The sequence below is a fragment of the Pongo pygmaeus genome, chromosome 9 (assembly GCF_028885625.2).
Source record: "Pongo pygmaeus isolate AG05252 chromosome 9, NHGRI_mPonPyg2-v2.0_pri, whole genome shotgun sequence".
In the NCBI taxonomy this organism is placed as follows: domain Eukaryota; kingdom Metazoa; phylum Chordata; class Mammalia; order Primates; family Hominidae; genus Pongo; species Pongo pygmaeus.
In genome coordinates this window covers 63527977-63555895 of record NC_072382.2, presented here as the reverse complement: position 1 = coordinate 63555895, position 27919 = coordinate 63527977, and the positions used below count along the sequence as shown (strand labels likewise).

The following is a 27919-nucleotide window of genomic DNA, read 5'->3' as shown; positions in this document are numbered from 1 at the left end:
TTTTTCTTGTATCCATGGCAACCAAGACCACTGTAATTGGTCTATGTCTGGAATCAGGAGGCCTGGTTCTAGCCCAAGCACAGTCTCCAGCTTAAGGAATGACCTTAAGCAAGCACTTCTTCCCTCAGGGCAACATTTAAAAAAATAAGAAGGTTGGATTGATCAACATTTTACAGCCTGTATTTCATAGGACATTCTCCTTTTAATATATTTGCTTGAACCTTCTTGAAAACAGGACTCCATGGACAAATAAGGTAGGCAAATTCTGGATAATACATCTTGCTTTGGAGACTCATAATGCACATTTGTGACATCCTTCCCTAAGGACTTTAAGACAGTATTCACCAGATGGATTTGACCATAGGACCTCTTAAATTTTTTGATTGGGAAATATTTATTAATACTTAAAGAGATATGAGTGTCCTAAGAAATGTAGTTTGGGGAATGATTTATTAGATGAATTCAAAAACTATTCCCAGTACTAAAACTGCTCTGCCATGATTTCCTACCTTTCCACATTTCCCAAATGCAGCTCTAATCAGATTACCTCTTTATTGCTACACATGTGCAGCATGTATGTCCACTTAGGGCTGGGAACCTCTCACCTTGCTTCCTGAATCTGGAATAACATTTCCTCTCTTTTGCACCATTCCTAGTCTTGCCTGTACTTAAAGGCCCAACTCAACTCTCTCTGGTCTAAGAAGACCTCACAGTGTGATCTAGCACACACCTTACATCTCTCTCACTCAAAACACATTAAACTCCCTGGACTCTCCACATGCATTCATTAATTAAATTCATTCATTTATGAGACGGACTCTCACTGCCGTCCAGGCTGAAGTGCAGTGGCGCAATCTCTCTCACTGCAACCTCTGCCTCCGGAGTTCCAGCGATTCCCCTGCCTCACCCTCCCAAGTAGCTGGGACTACAGGCATGCACCACCATGCCTGGCTAATTTTTGTATTTTTAGTAGAGATGGGATTTCAACACGTTGGCCAGGCTGGTCTCAAACTCCTGACCTTGTGACCCACCCGCCTCGGCCTCCCAAAGTGCTTGGATGACAGGCATGAGTCACTATGCCCAGCCCATGCATTTTAGAATTAGATCCCAGAGAAAAGTCTCTTGACAAACAGCATTTGTAGGACAAGAGTTAAGTAGAAGGTGAGGTTCTTGAACCATTTTGATATGCATTGCTGAAACTGAGACAAAATCTGTCTGGAAACAATCATAAACAAGAAATATATGCATTAACCCTGGAAGAAATGGGAGAACAAGTTGTGTGATCCTTACCCACAAAAATCTATGAAGCTCAAACAAGGAGTGATATGCAGTTTCAACTGGAAGTTCAGAAGCTAGTCTACAAATAAAAGGGGGTTATGTTGGGATTTCCTTATAAGTAGTTGCTACAAGATGGGTTTTTCTGTTTAAACCAGAATAAACATGCATTGACTGTGTGGGATTGGCTGTGTATTCAGTGTGCCTCCTCTACATTATAAGGGTATCCAGTCCACTTAGATCTGGGTTTTAAAAATCTGTCTCTGATTTCGTGTGGAAGGTGGATGGGAATTGAAGATTGGAGTTAAAGACCAATTCAGAACAAGTTTCAGTTTTCTCCAGGTGGAAAAGGCAATGAGATTTTGACTAAGGCATGGAGGTGAAAGAGAATAAAGAGGTATTAGGCTTATTGCATATATAAAGGGATGGAGAAGGAGAGAGGGAAGAAAGAAGAAAGGAACTGAAAGAGGAACAAGGAAGGGAGAAGGAAGAAAAGAGGAAAGAAGAGGCTGAGGATGACTCCCAGTCTGCTGGCTACAAAACTGGGTGAATCCTAGAATTTTTAGAAGACTCCTCCTATTTCCCCATACTCCCTGTTTGCAGAGTTGCCTGAGTGGGCAGCAGGAAAGGAGAGACTTTCCTCCCCCATATTATCCTGTTACGTTGGTCTCAAATTATCCCTTCAGCAGAGTAAATATTTCATACCCATTCTTCATTGTTCTAGGATTGGGTTTGGTAATCAGGAGTACATAAGGCAAAGGAGACCTTTCAAAAGGCTTGAAGTGGCATAGCCAGGATAGTCATAAACCAAATTGTTAATGACATGAAGCTGACTTTGGTTTCTCATCCAAATCCAGTTCCAGACAGGCAGCTCTCCTCATCTGCCCCATTCCCCACCTTACCCTACCACAAACCTGTCCATCAAGGAGTTAAGTCATTGTGAAAGGGGCCCTGTTGAGGGTTTAGGAAAGTAATAGAAAAGGAACATAGGAATCAGACCAACTTCATAGACCTTGCAGTCAGAGTGATCTGGATCTGAATTTCAGCTATTGGACACAAAAGCCTATGGTTCAAGAGAAAGGAACAAGCTGAAAATAGAGATGTTGAGTCCCTTAGGTCCTAGGGAGCAAAGGAATTTAAGGAAATGGCTCAGGGAAAGTGAAGAAAGAGTGAACTGTTTCTGCATCTGTTTGCTTTGAACCCACCATGTTCGAAGCAGGCATTATGAGGGCCTTGCCTGTCTGTGGACACATTCACTAGAGGAAGAATTTTCACAAACAATGAAACAACAATTTCACAAACAATTTTAACAAACCTTTAGGTTGTTTCACTCCCATTCTGTCATTTTTATACACTTGACTATCTATTCAGACTGAGGAACAAAAAAAAAAAGAAGAAAAAGAGACTCAGAGACCTATGGGACACAATCAACTGTATCAATATATTCATAAGAGTCCTAGAAAGAGAGGAAAGAAAGAGGAAAAATAATATTTGAAGAAACCATGGGCAAAAACTTCCCAAATTTGATTTTTAAAAAACATGAATCTACACCTCCAAAAAGCTCAACAAATTCCAATAGGGTAAACTCAAAGAGTTTCACACCTAGAAACATCATAATCAAACTGTCAAAAGACAAACAGAGAATCTTAAAAATAGCAAGAGAGAAGCAATATAGCACAAGTGGTCTTCATTAAGATTAACTTATTTCTCATCAGGAACTATGGAATCTGGGAGGCAGTGGATGGCATATTCAAAGACCTGAAAGAAAGACTCAAGAGTTCTATATCTAGCAAAACTGTCCTTCAAAAATGAAAGAGAAATTAGGTCATTCCAATATAAACAAAAACAGAGAATGGAGTTCTTCCAGCCTAAATGAAAGGATCCTAGACAATAACTTGAGTCCACATAAAGAAATATAAGTCTGTGGTAAAAACTAAATATAAAAGACAATGTAAGTGTATCTTTTATTTATAACTCTTTTCTACTATATTATTTAAGAGACAATTACATAAAGCAATAATTATGAGTCTGTATACCAGTCATGTATCAGACCATGCAATGTATAATGAGGTAATTTATATGAAAACAACAGCACAAATAAGAGGGTAGGTACTAGAGCTATATAAGAGGAAAGTTTTATATATTGTTGTAATCAACTTTGTATTAATGCAAATTAGATGGGTATAAGATGTTAATTGTGGCTGGGCTCAGTGGCTCATGCCTGTAATCCCAGCACTTTGGGAGGCTGAGGCAGGCAGATCATGAGGTCAGGAGATCGAGACCATCCTGGCTAACACAGTGAAACCTCATCTCTACTAAAAATACAAAAAATTAGCCGGGTGTGGTGGCATGCGCCTGTAGTCCCAGCTACTCAGGAGGCTGAGGCAGGAGAACAGCGTGAACCCGGGAGGCAGAGCTTGCAGTGAGTTGAGATTGTGCCATTGCACTCCAACCTGGGGGACAGAGTGAGACTCTGTCTCAAAAAAAAAAAAAAAAAAAAGATGTTAATTTTAACACCCAGGGTAACCACTAAAAAAAAAAAAAAGTAAAATGGTCAATTAAAATGGCCCACTAAGAAATATCCATTTTACACAAAAGAAGGCAGTAATGGGGGAATGAATGAAGAAACAAAGAAGACATAATACATATAGAAAACAAGTAACAAATGGCAGATGTAAATCTTACCAGTTATTATATTAAATTCAAACTGATTAAACACTCTAATTAAAAGACAAAGACTAGAATTATGATGGGAGGGTGCATGATTCAAATATATGTTGTCCACAAAAGGTACATTTTAGAATCAAAGTCACAAATAGGTTTAAAGGATGGAAATATGTGTACCATGAAAACAGTAAACAAAAGAGCTGGAGTAGTTGCAGTATAGACAAAAGAGACTTTAAGTTAAAAATTGTTACTGGAGAAAAAAAGGACATTTTATAATGATAAAAGGGTCACTCCATCAAAACAATTACAAGCATGTATGTACTTAACAACAGAGCCCAGAGATGCATGCAGCAGAACTTGACAGATTTGAAAGTATTCATAGGCAATTCATCAGTAATAGAAGGAAACACTTCCTAACTCATTATTTGGAGCCAGAATTACCCGATACCAAAGCCAGACAACTCACAAGAAAACTACAGAAAGCTATATCCCTTATGAATATATATACAAATATCTTCAACAAGATACTAGCAAACCAAATCCAGCAGCATATAAAAAGGATTATACACCATGACAAAGTGTGATTAATCCCAGGAATGCAAGGTTGGTTCAGCTCATGAAAAAAAAAAATCAATGTACTGAATCGTATTAATAGATTAAAGGACAAATCCACATTATTTTGCCAATAGATGCAGAGAAAGCATTCACAAAATCTAACAACCTTTCGTAAGAACACTGAAGAAGGCAGGAATAGAAGGGAACTTCTTTGATCTGATAAAGAGCATTTAAGAAAAACCCACAACTATCATCATACTTAATGGTGAAAGCTGATAGCTTTGCCCCTAAGGTCAGGAACAAGAACAGAATGTCTATCTCATCCCTTCTATCTAATCAGCATTGTAGTGGAGAATCTAGTCAAGGCACTAGGCAAGAAAAAGAAATAAAAAACCATCAGATTGAAAAGAAAGAAGTAGAACTACTTCTATTCATAGATAGCATACTTAGGAATAAATTTTAAGTGTTTTGTACACTTAAATAAATTTCAGTGTTTTGTACACTGAAAGGTATAAAACATTGTTAAGGAAAATAAAAGAAGGAAATAAATGAAAGAAATCTCATGTTCATTGATAAGAAGATATAATATTGATAACATGCTAACACTACTCAAAATGATTTACAGATTCAACACAAGCTTTATCAAAATCCCAGCAGTATTTTAATTAACAAAAACCCTAAAATTCATATGAAAATATAAATAATCTTGAAAATAGCCAAACAGATATTGAAAAATTAGAACAAAGGAGGACTCACACTTCCTGATTTCAAAACTTACCACAAAGCTACAATAATCAAAATGGTGTGGTACTAGCATAAGAATAGACAAATAGATTAATGAAATAGAATTGAGAATCCAGATAAATCCATATATGTGGCCAATTAATTACTGACAAAGGTGCTAAGACCATTTGATGTAGAATGAATAGTCTTTTCAATTTATGATGCTGGGACAAGTAGGCATCGAAATGCAAAAGAATTAAGTTGGCTCCTTTCCTCAAACCATATATAAAAATTAACTCAAAATAGATGAAAGACTAAATGTAAAATGCTAAGACTATAAAACTCTTCCAGAAAACATGGGTTAAATCTTCATAATCTTGGATTTGGAAGAAGATTATTAGATAATGACACCAAAATCTTAAGTAACAAAAGTAGATAAATTGGACTTTATCAAAATTTAAAATTTTTGTGTATCAGAAGATACTATCAAGAAAGTGAGAAAACAACCCAAAGAATGGGAGAAAAATATCACAAGTCATGTATCTAATAAGCATTTAGTATCTAGACTATACAAAGAATTCTTATATCTCAATAACAAAAAGACAAGTAATCCAATTTAAAAATGAACAGAAGACATTTCTCTAAATACACATTCAACATAATTTGTCAAATTATGGCAAATAAAAATCTCAATAAGCTACCACTTCACATCCACTAGGATGGCTATCATGAAACAAACAAATAACAACAAGTGCTGACGAGGATGTAGGGAAATTGGGACCCCCATATATTTGCTGCTGACGTCATAAAAATGTTGTAGTCACTTTGGAAAACATTTCGGCAGTTCCTCAAAAAGTTAACCATATAATTACCATATGACTCAGCAATTCTACCAAGTATATATGTCTAACTTCTTTCACTTAATGTATATACAAACATTAAAAGCATATGTCCACACAAAATATATACACAAATGTTCATAGCAGCTTTACTCATCATAGCCAAAACATGAGAACAACCAAAACTTCTATCAGGTGATAAATGGAGAAACAAAATGTGATATATTCATATAATGGAACGTTACTGATCCATAAAATGGAATAAAAGTGTGATTCATGCTACAATGGGTCAACTTTGAAACATTATGCTAAGTGAAAGAAGCTAGACACAAAAGGTCACATATTTTATGATTCTATTTATATGAAATGTCCAGACAAGGCAAACTCATTGAAACATAAAGCAGATTAGTGGTTGCCAGGGGCTGAGGGATGGGGGAATGGGGAATGACTGTTAATGAGTATGAAGATTCTCTTTGGGGTGATGAAAATACTATGGAATTAGATAGTTATACAGTGATAATGGTTACGCTTCTTTATGAATATACTAAAAATCACTAAATTGTATACTTTAAAAGTGAATTTTGTGTTTTGTGAATTCTATCTCAATTTGAAAAACAATAAAAACATGGAAGACATTCCCACTCATCAGACGGAATCCCAGCAACATAATTAGGGATAGTCTTTTAGGGCATCATTTCTTCATTTGTCAATTAGACATATACCATCTGATATGGTTTGGATCTCTGTCCCCACCCAAATCTCATGTCAAATTGTAATCTCCAGTGTTGGAGGTGGGGCCTGGTGGGAGGTGACTGCATCATGAGGGTGGGCTCATAAATGGTTTAGCATCAATCCCCCTTGGTGCTGTATAGTGAGTGGGTTCCTACAATATACGATTTTTTAAAAGTGTGTGGCACCTCTCCACTCTCTTTCTTGGTCCTGCTCCTGTCATGCAAGATGTCTCCTCTCACTTTGCCTTCAGCCATGAAAGCTCCCTGAGGCCTCCCCAGAAGCAGATGCCGCCATGCTTCCTGTACGCCCCATGGAACCATGAGCCAATTAAACCTCTTTTCTTTATAAATTACCCAGTCTCAGGTATGTCTTTACAGCAGTGCGAGAACGTACTAATACACCATCATTCCCACAAACTTGTGATGAAATCAGTATACGTGAAGTTCTGAGACCCATATCCTCCATACTGTTAGTATTCCTAGTTGAATCTGAACCTAATTCTTGTTTATAGTATTGCCCTGTCTAATCCAGCCTTACTCAGGCCACCAGATATTTTTCTGGTTCTTTAGTGTGGTGTGGTTTTTTTACATGCTCTCTTTCTCTCTCTCTGAAAGTCCTGGGGAGGGAGACATAGTAACATTCATTCAGGACCTGTTACATGTCGGACTGTGGTCTAAAATACCATATTAATTTAGGCCTCCAGACAATGCCATAGACTAGGGTTTTTTTTTTGGTGGGGGGGTGGGGGGGGGGGTTAGGGAATGTCTCACTCTGTTGCCCAGGCTGGAGTACAGTGGTGGGATCTCAGCTCACTGCAACCTCTGCCTCCTGCCTCCTGGGTGCAAGCGATTCTCCTGCCTCAGCCTCCTGAGTAGCTGGGACTACAGGCACATGCCACCATGCCCAGCTAATTTTTTTGTATTTTTAGTAGAGATGGTGTTTCACCATGTTGGCCAGGCTGGTCTTGAACTCCTGGCCTCAAGTGACCCGCCCACCTCAGCCTCCCAAAGTGCTGGAATTACAGGCATGAGCCACCACGACTGGCTTGTTTATTTCTATTTTTTTAATTTTATTTTTATTTATTTATTTATTTTTTTGAGACAGAGTCTTGCTCTGTCACCCAGGCTGGAGTGCAGTGGTGCGATCTTGGCTCACTGCAACCTCCGCCTCCCGGGTTCATGCCATTCTCCTGCCTCAGCCTCCTGAGCACCTGGGACTACAGGTGCCCGCCACCACACCCAGCTAATTTTTTGTATTTTTAGTAGAGACGGGGTTTCACTGTGTTAGCCAGAATGGTCTCGATCTCCTGACCTCGTGATCCACCCACCTCGGCCTCCCAAAGTCCTGGGATTACAGGCGTGAGCCACCGTGCCCGGCCGTTTATTTCTATTTTAAAGGAAAGGAAACTGAACCCTCAGTTTTAAAAATACCCTCCAAGTCATGTCTTTGAAGGTAGGGACATTGGACTTTGAAGGGCCCAAGTTCAAATGTGACTCTCAACAAATCCTGTGGGATCTCCAATAAGTGCCTTATGCTTCTGAACATCAGTTCTTCATCAATGAGATGGGACAAAAGGAGACTAAATGGAATTATGGAGTGGTTTTGAAGATTAAATGAGATAGAGAATATACACTTAGCACAGATCCTAAAATACATATGAGGCTCAATAAATGTTAGCTAGTATTAGTCTTATAAGGAACTAACCAGTGGCTAAATTGAAATTAGACGCTAGATCCATGGCCTACCAAAGCCTTCTCTTCCACTTCTCCATGTTGCCTCTTTCTTCTCTATACCTGTCTGAGCTACTCACCCTATCAATTGAAATGTAAATCAGCAAGGAAAGGGACTGAGGCAAATTATCAATGAACATACCTATCTAGTTTCCCTGAACACTTGCCAATCCCAGCCTTTTCTTCATTGATGCTACCCATGCTCACATGCGCACGCACACACACACACACACACACACACACCCCCCCCACACACACACAGTGTTCTTGCCACTTCTGAGTAACTGGCACTCATACCCTCATGGAAAAAACAGATGCAGCTTGATCCAGAGTTTCACTGAAATATCCCCCCAATCTCACTTCATTGGCTTTTCACAAAAACTCCAAGACACATCCAAAAAGCTTGCAAAAACCTCTTTACCCTCTCTGGGTCTTCTTGGAAACTATTTGGCTTTTGCCTTTCCCAGCTACATCTGGTCTCAATGGAATGTGCTTATCGATCTTGGGAATGAGGCCAAACAACCTGGTACCCTGATGGCTAAAAAGGCTCGTACAGTTTGTGACATGCCATCAGCAAGTGGGTTAACACAGGATTTCAATTTCTTATCTTCTTCTAACTTCCAGCAGACTCCATAAGCACCCACCCTTCCAGACAAATTCTCTTCTCCTCTCTCAATCCTTCTTTTTGGATCTCTATTAGTATTAATTGAGCATCAACTCTCACTATAATTTTGAACTTTTGATATAACTTATAGGAATCACTAATTCAGTTGGGCTTCCTGGTACAACTTGACAATAGAATTTCCCATTCTCTGGGGAGAGAGCTACGGGCTTTGGTTTTGGGCAGGCCTGGCTTTGGATCCAGCTTTATTCTGAAAGAACTTAAACGAAGTTCTTCACATATCTGAACCTCTTTTCTCATTTGTAAATGTATCTACTAAAAATCACCTAACCAGGTTGTTAGTGGGAAATAAATAATAGGCACCATAGTAACTACCAGCATTGTCATCATTGTTGTTGCCCTTAGAATGCCACAAACAACCAGATACGAACCCAGTTCAAATCATGCCATGCCCTCTTTGAAATTGTTACTTGTTAAAAAATTAACTATGGGATGTATAAACTTCAAGAGTATACACATTCTTTATACCCAAACACAATTTCTAAGACTTAGTAGAAAGAAGAAATAACCAAAGATGTAGGGCAAAGATTTAGCTACAAGACTGATTATCACATTGTTTACAATATTGAAAAACTGGAAACAAACTAGACATGAAAAATGAGTTCTTCTACAGATAGTGGAACTCCCAATTCAGTGGATGACTTGCAGCCCTTTTAAATGTGATAAACAAATGTTCATGACAGGGAAAGGTGTTTACAATGTGTATAGTGGTGTTTACAATGTGTATAGTTGAATATACAGTCAAAGTGTTAAAAGATACTTACAAAATGGCATCTAGAACATGGTCCTGATTTTATCTGAAGGAGAGTGTTGCAGAGGACAACATTTGAGTGCATACAGAAAAAATCAAAAGGATAATCATTAAAATATTAAAAGTAGGTTAGCCTTATTGCAATTTTTCTGTTCTATATTTTCTAAATTTTTGATAATGAAAATATTGAGAAAAGGTAAACTTCTTGGTAAATTTTATTAATGAAAAACATACATAAAGTCAATAATTCTAGAACAGCTTCATGGATTTTGATAAAGTGAACACACGAGTGATTAGTACCCAGATGTTGAAACAGAACCCTTACCAGCATTCCACAAGCCACCCTTTTGCCCAGTTCCAGTCACTACTCGCAGCCTAAAGATAACCACCATCCTGGTTTCTAACAGCCTGGACGAGTTTTGTTTATTTTTAAGCATTTTACAAATGAATCACCTCATATGCTCTGTGCCTATCTTTCTTCATTCATCATTGTCTGTGAGAGTTATCAACGTTATTGCATGTAATCGTAGTTCATTCATCCTCATTGCTATCTTCTAGTGTATGAACAGTTATTTATCCATTCTCCTATAAATGTAAATTTGTGTCATTATTTGTTTTTGACATTATGAATAGGGCTGCTAGCTATATTCGTGTCCTGTGTTTTGTTGAACATATGTACATGTGGAATTGCAGACTATAGGAAATGTATATGTACAGGTTAGTAGATACCATCAGTTTTCCAAAATAGTCATTCCCATATACACACTTCCAGTGTCAGTGTGAGAATTCTGGTTGCTCAATTCCAATTACTTGTCAACATTCGGTATTGTCTTGTGTTTTCACTTTAGCCATTTCTCGTGGCGTCACATTGAGGTCTTAATTTACATTTCCCAAGTAACTAGCAGAATTTAACACTTTTAAAAATGTGTATTGGCCATGTGGGTATTCTTTTTTTGAAGTGCCTGTTTACATCCTTTGCCTATTTTTCTATTAAGTTATCTGCCTTGGAAGAATTCCTATATTCTGTACACAAGTCATATTAGATGTGTATATCAGAAATGTTTTTTTCCCATTGTGTAAACTTGATTTTTCAATCTCTTAATGGTATCTTTTGATGAAAGAGGGTCTTAATGATAATGTCCTGTAGTTCAATAGGACTCTTGCTGTGTCCCCTGGCAAGAGTGAGCCCCTGATGATATCCCATACCATGCCATCTAAACACAGGAAAGGCAAACTTGTACTCAGAAGAGGTCTCTTTCCTTGTGAGGACAAACTGCTGGTCTTTTCAAGATGGAACAGGACCAGTAGCACTACTATCCCATTCGCAATGCTACGTTTGTTAGTCTGGGTCCTTGAGAAATATGCCAAGATGGAACTAAATGTGCAAAGATTTTAAGAAAATGGGGAAGGAGTTGCAAAAATCTGGAAGAGGCATCAGACTACAAGTCTAGGAGATCCCAAGTATTGGAGTGACAGACGAAAGGTTGAATAAAAACATCCTAGACTGCCATGCAGCCTATGGAAGATTCTGCAAGGCCATCAGGAAGTCCTTGAGCCAAAGTCAGTTGTCAAAGTTGTCCCATGTCTCTCAGCAACAGATCTGCCTTGGTGTCTTTACTAGGCTTAATTATTGCTGGGAACAGCCTGTGGAAAGCATGGTCACAGGGCAAACATAGTGATAGATTTTGGGGCACAGAAGATGAGTCCTTGGTTAATGACACTCCCTGTGGCTGGAGTTCTGCTAACACACTCTCAGAGGCAACACACCAAGATAGGGAATATGGGAGGAGGAGACAGTAGTGGCAAACAGGGAAGGTGATTGATGTGTTGACTTTGGGCATATATTGAGTTTGATACCTCTTTTCCTCCTAGATATTCCATGTCCAGCCAAATATACAGGTCTAGAATTCAACAAGGGGATCCGGGTTGCTCAGACAGAACATTAGGAGTGACTTCTAGAAGGGCCTTATGAGAAAGGGAGTCTCAGGTATCTCCATAAAGGAACATCCAGGGGCTCCAGGCATTTCAGTGACTCCCTGCTCTTACTGCCCAAATAGCTTAGCTGAGGAGATAGAGAGCAAAGAGGGAAGAGAGAGAGAGAGAAAGAGGCCCTTTGTGGTAGACCATGGGGCCATTCTCAGACTTGAGGACTCTCATTACTAAAATACTTCCCCAAACATGGCAGCCTAAGGCTGTTGACACATTTCAACTATATTTGTCTCTTGGATTTTCCCACCCTGAACCTGAACATAGCCAAAAGTAATTTGTAACAGCAAGAATTTTGGAGGGAAGCCAGTGTGCAATTATACAAAAGTGAGCTTGCATGCACACTTATACACACACACACACACACACAGTGCAAAGGAAGTGAGAAGTCAGACGCGATAAATCACAGAATCTACACTCCACAACCTGAGAAAGAGCATGTGGGCCCATGAGTCAGGATTAAACACCATAGCGACAAAGTCACTGAAGCCTGCCTAGTGAGGCAGCAATTTCTGCCCTTAATAGAGCCCTTAGGTCTCAATAATTGCTTCAGAATCCACACACAGCAGCACACAGTTTTTCATAACTGGAGAAGCCAAAAATCCAAGTGTGAAGTGAGAACTGACAGCATCTCTTATGCACATCTGAGATGCAAGGAAGGTCTATGGTTCTGCCTGCTTTCCAGTATCTGCCTCATTTCCAGCAGCCAGAACAGTTTCCCAAATGTCTGCAGCCTAGAACCTGCTCTGTGCTTGAATTTCCCCCTTGGCCTCCATCTTCCTGGCTGCTCCCAACTTCCCATTCTACTTTTTGTCCTTACCTGAAACTGTCTTTTTAGTACTGTCCAGTATTTCTGCCCACTTCCAGGAGTCTCATGGCAGACTAGGCTAGGTTTGTAGACAAGGGCAAGGTATTAAAATTAAATCTGAGCTAAGATTAAAATTCAGTACTAAATTAAGTACTGAATTAAAATTCACAGATGCTACTGACCCATATTAACCAACTAGAAAAAAGTGTCCCTTCTCAAAATACCTTTCTGAAAATCATAATATACTAATTTTGTTAAAACAATTTATAACCATCATCTGGAAATGTTATAATAAATATACAAATTAATGTTTATTTCATGAAGGATGTCCTACTAGATGTGGCAGTATACAACCTAGACAACAGTCCATGGTAGCTGTCTCGGCAGTATACAGCAGCCATCTCAGCTCAGCATCCAGGAATTGTCTTTCCTCTGCCTTTGTTTTTCCACTATTGAATTTAACAGACTACATTTATATGAGTGCTTTTTGTGTGTGTGTGGAACCAAGGGGCCAGGGTCCTCTGGCAGGAATTTCACAGATGTAGGCACTCACAGTCAGGCAAAGTCCTGGGGAGAAAAAGAGGCAAAGAATTCCTGCATGAGAGATACTCATGTGGTGGCCTTGGAGAGTAAAAGGGCTTAGAGTCAGGAAGTGTTCCAAGCAATCTAGAACACTGTTTCCCAAATGGCTGCGGCCTGAACCCGCTCTGTGCTTGGATTTCTCCGTTGGCCTCTGTCTTTCTGGCTGCTCCCAACTTCCCACTGTACTTCTCCTCCATCCTAGGGTGCCTCTGCAGCAGCAAATGAGGCTGTTCAACAATCTAAGTCTTTGGTAGTGAACAGTGCTAACCAGCCCTGGGAAAGAAAAGCAGCTCTCTTCCCTGCTCTCCAGGGCAAGCAGATGAGCACTGTGGGGTTGAGCCCAGCCTGGCCAGAGCAAGTCCAGGAACAGGTGCTTCTCACTCTTCAGGGCACTGCTCAGATCCCCAAGTATAATTTTGGAAACTCTGATCCAGAACCCTGGATTGCAGGTTTTAAATCTTTTTTCTTTTGCGTTTACAAGTAATATAAAATCATTACAGAAAAATACTAAAAAGAATGAAGAAGAAAATAAGTTTCCCTTCATCTCATTAACCAGAAATAAGTTGTCTGTTTTTTGTTCTGATTACAGAAATAAAATAGTCATTGTAGAAAATCTAGAAGACAAAGTTAAGGGCAACACTTTATCTATCATTGATTGTCACTTTTGGTATGATCCTTTCAGTCTTTTCCTATGTACATTTTTGTTTTGTTTTGAGATGGGGTCTGGCTCTACTGCCCAGGTTGGAGTGCAGTGGTGTGATCTTGGCTCACTGCAACCTCTACCTCTGGGGCTCAAGCAATCCTCCTATCTCAGCCTTCCAAGTAGCTGGGACTATAGGCATGTGCCACCGTGCTGGGCTAATTTTTGTATTTTTTGGTGGAGATGGGCTTTGCCTTGTTGCCTGGGCTGGTCTTGCTCTCCTGAGCTCAAGCAATCCTCCCACCTTGGCCTCCCAAAGTGCTGAGATTACAGATGTGAGCAACTGTGCCCGGCCTATGTACAATGTTTTTAAAACAAATTAAATTATATCACAAATATGGTTTGCTATGGTATTTTAAAATTATTTGTACAGTATGAGCATTTCCAATCATTTTAAAATGTATTTCTACTTCTTTATTTTTAAAATCATTTAATTTTTTATTAATTAATGAATAAGTAATATGTCTATATGGTACAAAATTTGAAAAATATGAAAGAACATAAAGTGAATAATTTTTCACTTTATTTCTGCTCCCCAAATGGGCCACCAGTGTTAACAGGGTTTTATATGTCCTTCCTAATATAGTTTATCAATTTATACACACACACCCACATTCCATTTAATATATTTAGGATATAGTTCCACAGAACTACATGAGTGGAATGAACAATCTCATTGTTTTGAACAGCTGTATAGTATGTTACATTGAAAGCTGTCCCATACTATTTACCCAATGCCCTGTTGGTAGACATTTAGGGCATTTCCAGCTTTTGCATTAAAGCAATATTGTAATAACTTTCCTTGTATATATTTGTATATATCATTAGACACAAACGCAAATCTTGCAGTATAAATTCCTAAAAGTTAAATTCCTGGGTCAAAGGGTTTGCACATTTTAAATTTCAGTAGATATTGCCAAATATCTTCCCACTTCCAGAGTATCTGGGACTCCAAGATGGCCCAGATAATCTTCATCTGGTTCATATCCCCAAGTGCTCTCCTCCCACATTAAATCAGAGCTTGTCTATGTGATGCATAGAGTGTTGTGGAGATGATAGTGTGTGACCTCTGGGACTAGATTATAAAGGGTCTTGCAGCTAAAATCTGTTCCCTTACTCAGGAGAGAGCCACCATGTCATGACAACACATGTCATGAGAAAGCCCTGAGGAGAAGTCCCTGTGGGGAGAAACTGAGACCTACCACCAACAACTAGAATCGCCTTGCCAGCCATGTGAGTGAGGTATTTTGGAAGGGAACTGTGCATATCCAGTCGAGCTTTCAGCTGAGGCAATCTCATGAAATACCCCAAGCCAGAAAGACCCCACTAAGATGCTCCAAAATAACTTACACACAGAAACCAGGAGACACGACAAATGTTTATTGTTGTTGTAAGCCACTAAGTTTAAGAGTTTGTTATATTGCAATAGGTAACTAATACAGTGTATGAGAGTTCCAGTTCTCTCTCTTCCTCAATAACACAAATTATCAACCATTTGACTCTTTCACTAGTGATAATGGTATCTCGTGTTGCTTTAATTTGCATCTCTCTTATTTGGATTGAGGTGGAGCACTTTTTCATATATTTAAGAAAATTAGCTGGGCCCAGTGGCTCACACCTGTAATCCCAGCACTTTGGGAGGCTGAGGCGAGCAGATCATGAGATCAGGAGTTCAAGACCAGCCTGACCAACATGGTGAAACCCCGTCTCTACTAAAAATACAAAATTTAGCCGGGCGTGGTGGCAGGCGCCTATAATCCCAGCTACTCAGGAGGCTGAGCCAGGAGAATCACTTGAACCCGGGAGGCAGAGATTGCAGTGAGCTGAGATCGTGCCACTGCACTCCAGCCTGGGTGACAGAGCAAGACTCCCTCTCAAACAAAAAAAAAAGGAAATTAATATTTTCTGTAAATTGTGTATATATTTTCTCTAAGTGTCATTTTTTCACAGAGGCCTAATATTTCACCAAATAAGTTTAATGTGACTAATTTAACTATTCTCTTATTACCAGACACTGAAGTAAATTTCCACATTTTGATATGAGCAATACTGGCATAAACATCACAATTCTTTCTCCATATATCTGATCATTTCCTGAAAGGGGATTACTATAAAGAGAATTATTGGGAAAAAGTGTATTATAAAACAGAATATGTATAATCAGAGCTGTCTTGAAATCTGTCTAATTTCTCAAGGCTCTTTGTACAAACTAGTAAATGTCTTTTGTTTTTTGTTTTGTTTTGTTTTGAGATAGAGTTTCACTCTTGTTGCCCAGGCGGGAGTGCAGTGGCGTGATCTCGGCTCACTGCAGCCTCCGCCTCCCGGGTTCAAGCGATTCTCCTGCCTCCGCCTCCCAAGTAGCTGGGACTACAGGCGCCCGCCACTATGCCCGGCTAATTTTTTGTATTTTTACTACAGACAGGGTTTCACCATGTTGGCCAGAATGGTATCAAACTCCTGACTTCAGGTAATCTGCCCGCCTTAGCCTCCCAAAGTGCTGGGATTACAAGTGTGAGCCACCATGCACAGCCACGAATGTCTTTTACAAAAAACTTTCATTAACATATATTCCTACTTGTAGTATCTATCTCACCCCAACCCCATCACCAAAGTGAGTATTATCATTAAAAAAAAAAAGTTGTGCTGAGTGTGGTAGCTTACACCTGCAATCCCAGCACTTTGGGAGGCCAAGGTAGGAAGAATACTTGAGGCCAGGAATTCAAGACCAGGCTGGGCAACAAAGCAAGATCCCATCTTTACAAACTAAAAAAAATTAGCCAGTCATGGTGTCGTGTACTTGTAGTCCAAGCCACTAGGGAGGCTGAGAAAGGAGCATCACTTGAGCCCAGGAGGTTGAGGCTTCAGTGAGCCATGATAGTGCCACGGTGCTCCAGACTGACCAACTGAGCAAGACCCTGTTGCCAAAAAAAAAAAAAAAAAGTTGCTAAAAGACAAAAATGGCCTTATACTAGCAACATTGCTTTGGAGGCGCATTCTCATCAAGAATTGAGAGATCCTTCTCAATCCCAACTTTCCTACCTGAAGTTGGAATTGCACCAAGACATGATTATTCAGTAGAGACTCCTTAGGGCCTCCAGCATCATCACAGATTCCCACTGTCACCTGCCTGTTTCCTGAAATGAACCTAGCTTGGACAATAACTTAAGAAAAGGCAACTGCTAAGCTTGTGAAAACCACAGAAGCTGGGATCCAATGCTCAAAGTTTTGGCCACATGGATGCCAAATTTCTGGGATATCTCTGATTATACATATTCTGGTCATAATCCCAAAAGCACATGCATGCTTGTCAGACCTGGTGCCCCCAGACAGGGTGTGGAAAATGTGGGTGCAAATCTCATTACACATGCATTTCCTTGGCTCACATTCCCCAGGCAGACTGTGAGATACAATCAGGATGGGCCTATGAATGGAAGAGTGGCAAGAGCCCAGGGCCTTGACTGGGAGGGGTGAAAGGCTCCTGAAGTAAGATCTCAGGACCCCAGGCCTGTGAACTTCACCTTCCAGGAGGTTTGGAATTCTCCAGGCCTCAAAAGCCTCTTTGATAAAATCTAAAACCAAGAGAGTTCATGTGATATTATTCAAGCTTCAGGCCTCCTTTCTGCCCAGTCCCAGTCTCGTGCTGCTCAGCAGTCAGGCTCCTGCCCTCTTCTCTGACATTCCCTCCCAGTCCTGCTCTGGACATTCTCACAGGCTCCTCATGGACCTGGTCTTGCCCACTCTGCTTCCAGCCTGGTGACAGCCCCCAGCCTCCCTGCCTGCCTTTCCTACTCAGAGCTGTGGATCACAGGCCTTCCCTGGGACCTTGGGGAATTAAAAGAAGAAGGAAAAGAGCCTGCTTCCTACACCTCTAGTTAATTCGAACACTTGGGGCCAAGGCACACCACAGCCCCTTAGCAAAGGCTTTTTCTCAAGACAATGGCTATGAGGCAGCCCCCTGCAAATCCACACATAGAGTGACCACATTGTCTAAACCAACCCAATCAAAATGTCTACCAAAATAGGGGTATCTCTGATTGTACTATTTTAGAAAATTCTCATAAAGGTAAGGAATTATTTAACAGGCTGCTTTTATGTGGGGAAGATCATTTACAAATAAGATATAAGGAAAATATCCCAAAATATTAATCTTTGTCTTTCTTTCCTGAAACTTCCTGACTTTCACCTAATAAGCAAAGTCATCCATGTTGCCTTAAGAAGCGAAGGCCCTGGCCGGGCGCGGTGGCTCACGCCTGTAATCCCAGAACTTTGGGAGGCCGAGGTGGGTGGATCACGAGGTCAAGAGTTCAAGACCAGCCTGGCCAAGATGATGAAACCCCATCTCTACTAAAAATACAAAAAATTAGTCGGGGGCAGTGACAGGTGCCTGTAATCCCAGCTACTCAGGAGGCTGAGGCAGGAGAATCACCTGAACCCAGGGGCCAGATGTTGCAGTGAGCCGAGATCCGAGATTGTGCCACTGTACTCCAGCCTGGGTGACAGAGTGAGACTCTGTCTCCAAAAAAAAAAAAAAAAAAAAGTGAGGGCCTTGAGGGGGTGAGTTCAGAGACCATTAGATATTAAGCCACACAAGTGATGGTGCCAAGAGGTGGTTCCACTGAAACGATTCCCCCCACACCCCCATTAAATGCCATTAGTTACCCCCTGCAGTCTCTCCACATCAACATACAACTTAAGTTACAATTAAACTAATTCCCAAATTCCGAGCCCCTGATTTCCAGTAAGATTGTTTCCTCTATAGAAATCCATTCCTACCACAGGCCCCTACCCACTCCAAACCCTCAGAGCAGGATTATAATGTTTAACGATTCCATATCCCACAGGGCAAACATGGTACCCAGTAGGCATGCTATGTTTGTTGGACCGAACGAACTTTTGTGCATTGGTCTTGCTTCTGCCTAGTCCTGCCTCATGAACCTTTTGAATCTTTCAAAAAACTGTCTTTCAAATATTTGAAGAAAACATCAAGTTTTATCTGAATATTCTCCAGTGTAAAATTTCCAACCCCTTGAACTGTACTGTGTGTGGCATTCATTCACTCATTCATTTAGTAATTGCATGCTCTGGGCTAATTACTGTGACAATGTGATTCAAATAACTGAGGTTCAGTGTGAACCATGGGTAACAGAAAACTAGACTCACAATAGTGGAAATGGTTTTTACATTTCATTAAATGGATAATTTAAAATGGAAATAGAACAGGAAGGTCAAGTAAAACTCAGAAAACCTCCCAGAATTACCCCTCTCTGATGTCTGAGTGTTGTGTAGGTAGTTTTGAAATTCAGAGTAAGTTACATCCCACATTATATAATCCGATCTGCTTGGAACACAGATCTTGTTTCCCATAGTCAGAAACAACTGTACATATAGAGGTGAATCCTCCCTATACCCTGAAAATCCAGCAAAGAGAGAAATCCATACTGAAGCTAACATGCTGTACATTTGCCACTGAATATTATGAGGTATTCTGTGGCCACAGTTGCGATGATTAAACAAAACAGGAAAGCAACACAAGTTAATAAGGAAATTTTTACTTATTTTGCTGGTCCTTGAGGATAAGCAGATATTGTTCATTTATTCATTCATTCAAAAACCACATATTGTGTTTATTTAAAAAAGAGGGAAAAACTAGTTGACTATACCTGCAGGGCTTCTATAAAAGGGACTTCTGGACATCTCAAGGTACTCAGAGAGTAATGCAACTAAATTACATGTGATTTCTCTTCTGAATGCCCTGTTCTCTCTTCCTCAATACAGGTCTAACACCAACAATATTTACACACTGAAGGCATGAGTATGGCCCTTTGGGGGGCTGTGATATTGTTATTGAGGAGTTTTCCAGAGATAACTAGAAAAGAGCTAGAAAACAATGGAAGGAACTTGAGAAGCTCACAGGTATGTAACTGAACTAAAACAGTTAACTGTGTACTGGAAAAGAAAAGAGGAATTTATTAAGTATCTACTTGTGCCAATAAACAAGACAGATATTATTTTCATAATTCTACATGAGACAAATGAAAGGAGGTGATAGGGAGCAGATCCGAGTCAGCATATTCTGTGTTAGCCTCCACAAGTTCCCGTCATCTAGAATGTCTCATTTGATTTCAGAGAAAGATCTAGGTAAGGGAGGGAAGAGTGACCTTCCCCATTGGCGTCAGAGTTACCAGAAGTGACACCTACCACTGCCTCTGTGAGTTAAGGATGCCTGACCTGGGCAGCCAAACTATATATACCTCTAAATGTAGATCCAAAAGAATCTATACACCTTGACCAAAACATAATTGTTTTAGAACAATTGCATAAATTCTCAAGAGAAGAAAAATAAAAAATAACTATTAACAACCATGGTGTTCTTCCCCACTTTATACTGCAGGATAATCCGGCATTGTTCACCCTGTGTAAAGGGTCTATGGTGGATCCATCAGGCTGTCAGTCAAGTCTTTGTTGAGCTCCTTGGAAATGCACAGTAGAAAACTATCCCTCACGGAGCTTACAATCAAATAGGGAAGTAGATGTTATTAAATAAGAAACAAGGCAGGGCACAGTGGCTCATGCCTATAATTCCAACACTTTGAGAGGCCGAGGCAGAAGGATCACTTGAGCCCAGGAATTCAAGACCAGCCTAAGCAACATAGGGAGACTGTGTACAAATGATTTAAAAATTAGTTGGGCACCATGGCGTGCACCTGTGGTTTCAGCTACTAGGGAGGCTGAGGTAAAAGGATCGCTTGAGAGGTCAAGGCTGCAGTGAGCTGTCATCTTGCTCACTCTCTTGCCCAGGTCTCAGAGCAAGATCCTGTCTCCAAAATAATAATAATAATAATAATAATAATAATAATAATAAACAACTTGAAATAATTAAATTATTACAGGTGTGGAAAGGGAAGATCTCGGTTTCAATGGAACATTGGATCTACACAAGTCAAGAGGCAAAGAGTGGGCTTTGCTGAAGACTGATGCTAAAGCTGAATTCTGGACAATGAGTAGCAATGAGCCATGTAAAGAAAAGGAAGTGAGTAGGGCCTGAGGCAAAACAGAGCTTGCCATGTTTGAGGAACTTTGAGAGAAGTTTTGTGCCCAGTGGGAGAACACTAAGAATGAAATTGGCTCAAAATGAGGCTGGAGATGTAGGCTTAGATTACATAGGTTGGCCAGATCAGAAATTTTAGATTTCATTTCAAAAATCAATGGGGAATCATTAAATTAAATTAATCAATAAATTGATTCATTAAATAAATTTAATGATCATTAATCATTAAATTAAATCATTAAATTGCTTTAAGTTAGAGAGGAGGAATAGCTGCAGAGCAAATTTCCATTTTTTAAAGATTATTTTAAGGGTAGGACTTCCAGAATAGCCACCACCATCCCCCCATCACCACATACCCCCCACCACCATCTCCCCCCACCATACTCCCACCACATTCCCCCCATATCCCCACCACATCCCCCCCACCACCACCACATCCCCTCTACCACCACCATATCACCCCCCACCACCACCACCACATCCCCACCACCACCACCACATCCCCCCTACCACCACCACATCCCCCCTACCACCACCACATCCCCTCCACTACCTCCACATTCCCCCCACCACCTGCACATCCCCCCACCACATCCCCCCCACCACATCCCCCCCACCACCACCACATCCCCCCCACCACCACCACATCCCCCCGACCACCACCACATCCCCCCCCCACCATCACATCCCCCCCACCACCATCACATCCCCCCTACCACCACCATATCCCTGATACCACCACCATCCCTGGATCATGGAAGCTGTATTCTAGGCAGGCACATCCGAGATGACCAGGGTACTCTTTCTCCACCCAGCCCTCAGTCATAGGATAGAAACTACCTCAGACATGGCAAGCTGCAAACACTGGCAGTCCAATAGCCCTCTGCCCACATTCCATGTGCTCTTAGGAGAGTTTCCATGCCAGGAAGGTCAAGCCAAGTAGACAAGGGATTACCATCCACCCACCCCAACCGTATTCATAGAGCAAGGGTGTCACATCGAGAAGTAGGTCTCCACCTTCAACTCCAGCGCATAGCACAGGGTCTCTGCCCAGGGGAGAGGCAGGTCATGAGATGAAGAGCTCTGCGGCTCTGCCTGAGGGGACCAGCTGTTTGGAACACAGAGTGGAGAACTCCAGGCCTAAGAATCCTGTGGATCATGGACAACATGGGGAAACCCCAGCTCTAAAAATAAATAAATAAATAAATAAATAAATAAATACAAAAATTAGCCTGTGTGGTGGTGCATGCCTGTAATCCCAGCTACTCAGGAGGCTGAGGTGGGAAGATCACCTGAGTCTGGGGAGGTTGAGGCTGCAGTGAGCAGTGATCATGCTACTGCACACTGCACTCCAGCCAGGGCAACAGAGCAAGCCCCTGTGTAAAAAAGAAAAACAAAAAACAACAACGCTGTGGAAAACCATAAAGATCAGGTGGAGAATAATTAAGAGGAGGCTGGTAGCTCCGTTATACAAGCAAAACAGCAGAACAGAAGTTTAATAGAACCAGGGAAAGACAGCCAAAAAGAGGCCTGGTAGGATCACAGTCAACTCTAGGGGTCAGAAGGGTTGTGTGCAAGCACAAGGCTGCCCCCACACAGGAGCAATTGGAGCAGATGTGGGGGTGGACTTGAAAGCATTCCCCAAGCCTCACAGACTCATCAACACAAGGTGAAGCTTTACTGGAACAAGGAGCTTAAACAGAACATCTGACAAAACACTAAGTGAACAATAAGCTACTCTGCCCCAAGAGGCAACTCCTATGAAGCCAAGCTTAAAAATAAAATCACACTCAGCCCTGGCAGTCTAGAAGACTGTGTGCATACACAAGGCCGCTTCCACTCAGGAGCAATCAGAGAGGAAACTTCCAAGTTACTAGTCCCCGGCTGAATCTGGAACAAAAATGTAAACTTCCTGCCCTATGATAGCTGACTGCACACTACACATACATCCAACAGTAAAAGGTAAAAATTTCACTGGTGACTTCCAGTTTCCAGTCTAGCATGTAAGAAGCTTGAAAGTCACCGTTTCATTGTAACAATTAAAAAGCTAAGCACACAGAAAAACCAACTCTTCTTAGATCAGAAAGAAGTGGGTTAAGGTGCAAACCTCTGCCCCCAAAATAGGAAAGACTGACCGGTGAGTACAGAGAATCACAACTTACCACAGCAGAAACCACATGCGGAAACTTCCTCGGAACCAATGCTGGGGTACAGAACTCTGAACTGTAGCTGATAAATTGCTGGAGATAAAAATTCCATGGGGTCCCAATCATCAGGGACCCTACACTTTTGTGAGTTTTAACTGCTAGAATCCACAGGGTCTCACAGTGATTTTGGGGAAAAATCTCCTTGTGATTCTAGCAGAAGAGAGGAGAAAAGGGAACCATTTTGAAGTACACCAGTGCATTTTTTTCTTCCTAACAAGGTCTGCCCTCAGGAGAAAGTAGTTAACTGGAGCCTAACCAGCTGGAGTTTTATCAGCACCTAACATGGAGGAAGGGAAATACCCAAATCTATTACAGCTGGTTCTAGCCTTCCACGTGAAGGAAGAAAAATACCTAACTCTAGCCCCTTCTAGATTTCCATGTGACAGAAGGGAAATGCTTAACTCCAGCCCACTCTTGTTATTCTGCTCCGCCTGGGCTGGGAGGTGCTGAGAAGCACATGTGAACTTCACAGTCCAGAGGCACAGGCTCACTAAAAGACTGAAAACTACCTATGGGCCTGTAGAACACTTCTCCACCCCGCAGTACCTTACCACCACATTACTGAAGGCCTGTTTAGGGCGGTTCCTTTTACCCAGAACATCATCTCCAGCCATCATGAAGAAATTATGAGGCATACTCTAAAACAAAGAACACAGTTCGAAGAAACAAAGCAAGCATCAGAGCCAGACTCAAATATGGCAAGAATATTGGAATTATCAGACCAGGAATTTAAAACAAATATCATTAATATGCTAAGGGCTCTAATGGATAAAGTTGGCAGAACACAGTAACCGATGGTCAATATAAGTAGAGAGGTGGAAATTCAAAGAAAAAAATGCTAGAGATCAAAAACAACAGAGGAGAAATGAAGACTGCTTTGGTGGGGTTATTAGTAGACTGGACACAGCTGAGGAAAGAGTCACTGCGCTTAAGGATATCTCAGTAGAAACCTCCAAGTCGAAAATCAAATAGGAAAAAAAGACTAGAAAAAAACAGAACAGCATATCTAAAAACTGTGAGACAATTACAAAAGGTGTAAATATACATAATGAGAATACTAGAAGGAGAAGAAAAAAGGAACAAAAAATTATTTTTAAAAGAATAATTATTTTAAATATTTGAAAAAATAATGACTAAGAATTTCTGCAAATTAATGTCAGACACCAAACCACAGATACAGGAAACTCAGAGAACATCAAGCATCATAAATGACAAAAACCTACACCTAGGTATATCATATTTAAACTACAGAAAATCAAAGATAAAGAAAAAGACCCTGAAAGAAGTAGAGAAAATGGCTGGGCATGGTGGCTAATTCCTGTAATCCCAGCACTTTGGGAGGCCGAGGCCGGTGGATCACTTGAGGCCAGGAGTTCAAGACCAGCCTGGCCAACATGGAGAAACCCCATATCTACAAAAAATACAAAAATAATTAGCTAGGCATGGTGGCATGTGCCTGTAATCCCAGCTACTTGGGAGGCTGAGACAGGAGAATTGCTTGAACCTGGGAGACAGAGGTTTCAATGAGCTGAGATCGTGCCACTGCACTTTAGCCTGGGCAACGGAGAAACTCTGTTTCCCAAAAAAAAAAAAAAAAAAAAAAAGGTAGAGAAAATGAAATACCTTACCTACATAGAAGCAAAGATAAGAATTACATCTAACTTCTCCTGAGAAAGCATGCAAGCAAAAAGAGAACAGAGTGAAATACTTTAAGGGTTGAAAGTAAAAAACCACCAACCTAGAATGCTGTACCCTGAAAAATTATCTTTCAAAAACGAAGTTTAAAGGCTTGCAGACCAAAAAAAAAAAAAAAAAAACTTGAAGGAATTCGTTACCAGTACACCTGAGTTTCAAAAAACGTTACAAGAATTTATTTAGATTGAAGGGAAATGATATAGGTGAGAAACTTGAATCTATATAAACAAAGAACAGAAGAGAAGGCATACGTGAAGATGAAATAAAAACTATTATTTTTTTAATTCTTAACTGATCTAATAGATAAGTTTAAAATAATAATAGCAACAATGTATTTACTTATATATATATTTTCACTAATATGCTTATGTATAAGTGAATGAATGACAGCAATGATACAAGGTACAGGAGGGAGGAATTGGGATGATTTTGTAATAAGGTACTCACATTACCCATGAAGTGGTATAGTGTTGTTTGAAAGCGAACATGGAATAGTTGTGAACATAAATTACAAACACTAGAAAAGAAGCAGAGGGGCAAGAAAATAAGAAGTATAATTGATACTCTCAGAAAGGAGAGAAAATGAAATTATAGATAATGCTCTCTTAAAACCACAAAAGGAAGAAAAAAAGACAAAAACAGGAACATAGAACAAGGGCAGCAATGGAAAACAGTTTTTAAAATGATAGACATTGGCTGGGTGTGGTGGCTCACGCCTTTAATCCTAGCATTTTGGGAGGCCGAGGCAGGTGGATCACCTGAGGTCAGGAGTTGAAGACCAGCCTGACCAACATGGTGAAACCCCGTCTCTACTAAAAATACAAAAATTAGTTGGGCAGGGGGTGGGCACCTGTAATCCCAGCTACTCTGAAGTCTGAGGCAGGAGAATCGCTTGAACCTGGGAGGCGGAGTTTGCAGTGGGCCGAGATTGTGCCATTGCACTCCAGCCTGGGCAACACAGTGAAACTCCATCTCAAAAAAAAAAATCGATCAGAAATCAATGAAATTGAAATTGGAAATCAATAGAGAAAACTGTCAAAAGCTGTTTCTTTGAAAAGATCAACAAAACCAATAAGTCTCTAGCCATGCAAGCTAATTTAAAAAAAAGAGAGAGAGAAAATACAAATTGCTAATATCAGAAACAGAAGAGGGAACATCACTATAAACATTAAAAGAATAATTTTTAAAATACTATGAACAACTCTATGCTAATAAATTTGATAACCTAGATGAAATAGACCTATTCCTTGAAATACAATCTTCCAAACTCACACAAGAGTAAATTGACAATCTCAATAGCCTATATTTATTAAAGAAATTGAATCAATAGCTTTCCAAAACAGAAAGGACCAGGCCCAGATGGGTTCACTGGTTAATTCTACCAAACATTTAAGGAAGAAATCCTTCCAACTCTCTACAATCTCATTCAGAAGATAGAAGCAGAGGGAATATTCCCTAGCTCATTCTATGAGGCCAGCATTACTCAATTCCAAAAACAAAGACATTACTAAAATTAAAAAACTCATAGATCAATGCTTCTCATGACTACAGAAGCAAAAATTTTCAACAAAATATCAGCAAATTAAATCAAAAAATTTATAAAAAGAATTATACCTCAAGACTTAGTGGGATTTATTAAAGGTATTTAAAATGTATTCAGTATTCAAAAATCAATTAATATAATCCATCATATCATTAGGTTAAAGAAGAAAAATCATATGTTTATATCAAGAGATGCAGAAAAACCATTTGACAAAATCCAACACCCATTCATAATAAATACTCTCAGTTAACTAGGAACAGAGGGTGCTACAGTTTGGATGTTTGTCCTCTTCAAATCTTATGTTCAAATTTGATCCCCAGTGTAGTGGTGTTGACAGGTAGAGCCTAACAGGAGGTAGATGGGTCATGGGGGTGGGCCTGTAATTAATAGATTAATGCTCTCCTTTGGTGGGGGAAGGAGGGGAGTCAGTGAGTGAGTTCTTGCACTATTAGTTGTCATAAAAGCTGATTATTAAAAAAAAACAAACAAACAAAAAACTAGCATTTTCCCTTTCTCTTGCTTCCTCTCTCACCATATGATCACTGAAAACATTGGCTTGCCTTCACCTTCTGCCATGAGTTGAAGCAGCCTGAATCCCTCACCAGAAGCAGATGCTGATGCTATGCTTATTTTACAGCATGAAGAACTGTGATGCATATAAACCTCTTTTCTTTGTAAGTTACCCAGCCTCCGGTATTCCTTTATAGCAACACTAAATGGACTAAGAAGGGAACTTCCCACCTTATTAAAGAATATTTACAAAAAATTACTGCAGTTAACAGCATACTTAATGGTAAGTAACTTAAAATTTTCTGAATAAGATCAGAAACATGGAAAGAATGTCTCCTCTCATCATTAATTTTAAATATTGCACTGGAAGTTTCAGTCAATACAATAAGATTTAAAAACAAATAAATAAATAAAAGGGTTACAGATAGGGAAGAAAGAAAGAAAACAGGGGACATGATTATCTATGTAGAAAATCCAAAAAAAATTCATTTAATAACTGGAAATAATAAGCGAACATAGCAATGTTATAGGATACAAGATTAATATACGAAAGCCAATCACTTTTTATATATACCAGCAATAAACAAGAGGGATTTGAAAGTAAAAATACAATGCCATTTACCTTAGAACCAAAAGCAATGAAGTACTTAGGCATAAATCTAACAAAATATGTATTTAGGATGGTGCAAAGGTAATTGTGGTTTTTGCAATTATTTTAATGGCAAAAACTGCAATTCCCTTTTTTTTCTCTTTTTCTTTTTTTTTTTTTGAGATGAAGTCTCGATCTGTCACCCAGGCTGGAGTACAATGGCGCGATCTTGGCTCATTGCTGCAACCTCTGCCTCCTGGGTTCAAGTGATTCTCTTGTCTCAGCCTCCCAAGTAGC

The 27919-nt window shown here is 40.1% G+C and overlaps 1 long non-coding RNA gene across 1 annotated transcript; it reads left to right on the top strand.

Moving 5' to 3' along the window:
* Positions 1-34: 34 nt before the first annotated feature.
* On the top strand, positions 35-22264 carry LOC129007516 (uncharacterized). The gene is made up of 4 exons (XR_008492338.2): positions 35-254; positions 15152-15263; positions 19806-19943; positions 20921-22264. It is a non-coding gene; the product is annotated as an uncharacterized LOC129007516 (long non-coding RNA).
* The last annotated feature ends 5655 nt before the right edge of the window (positions 22265-27919 follow it).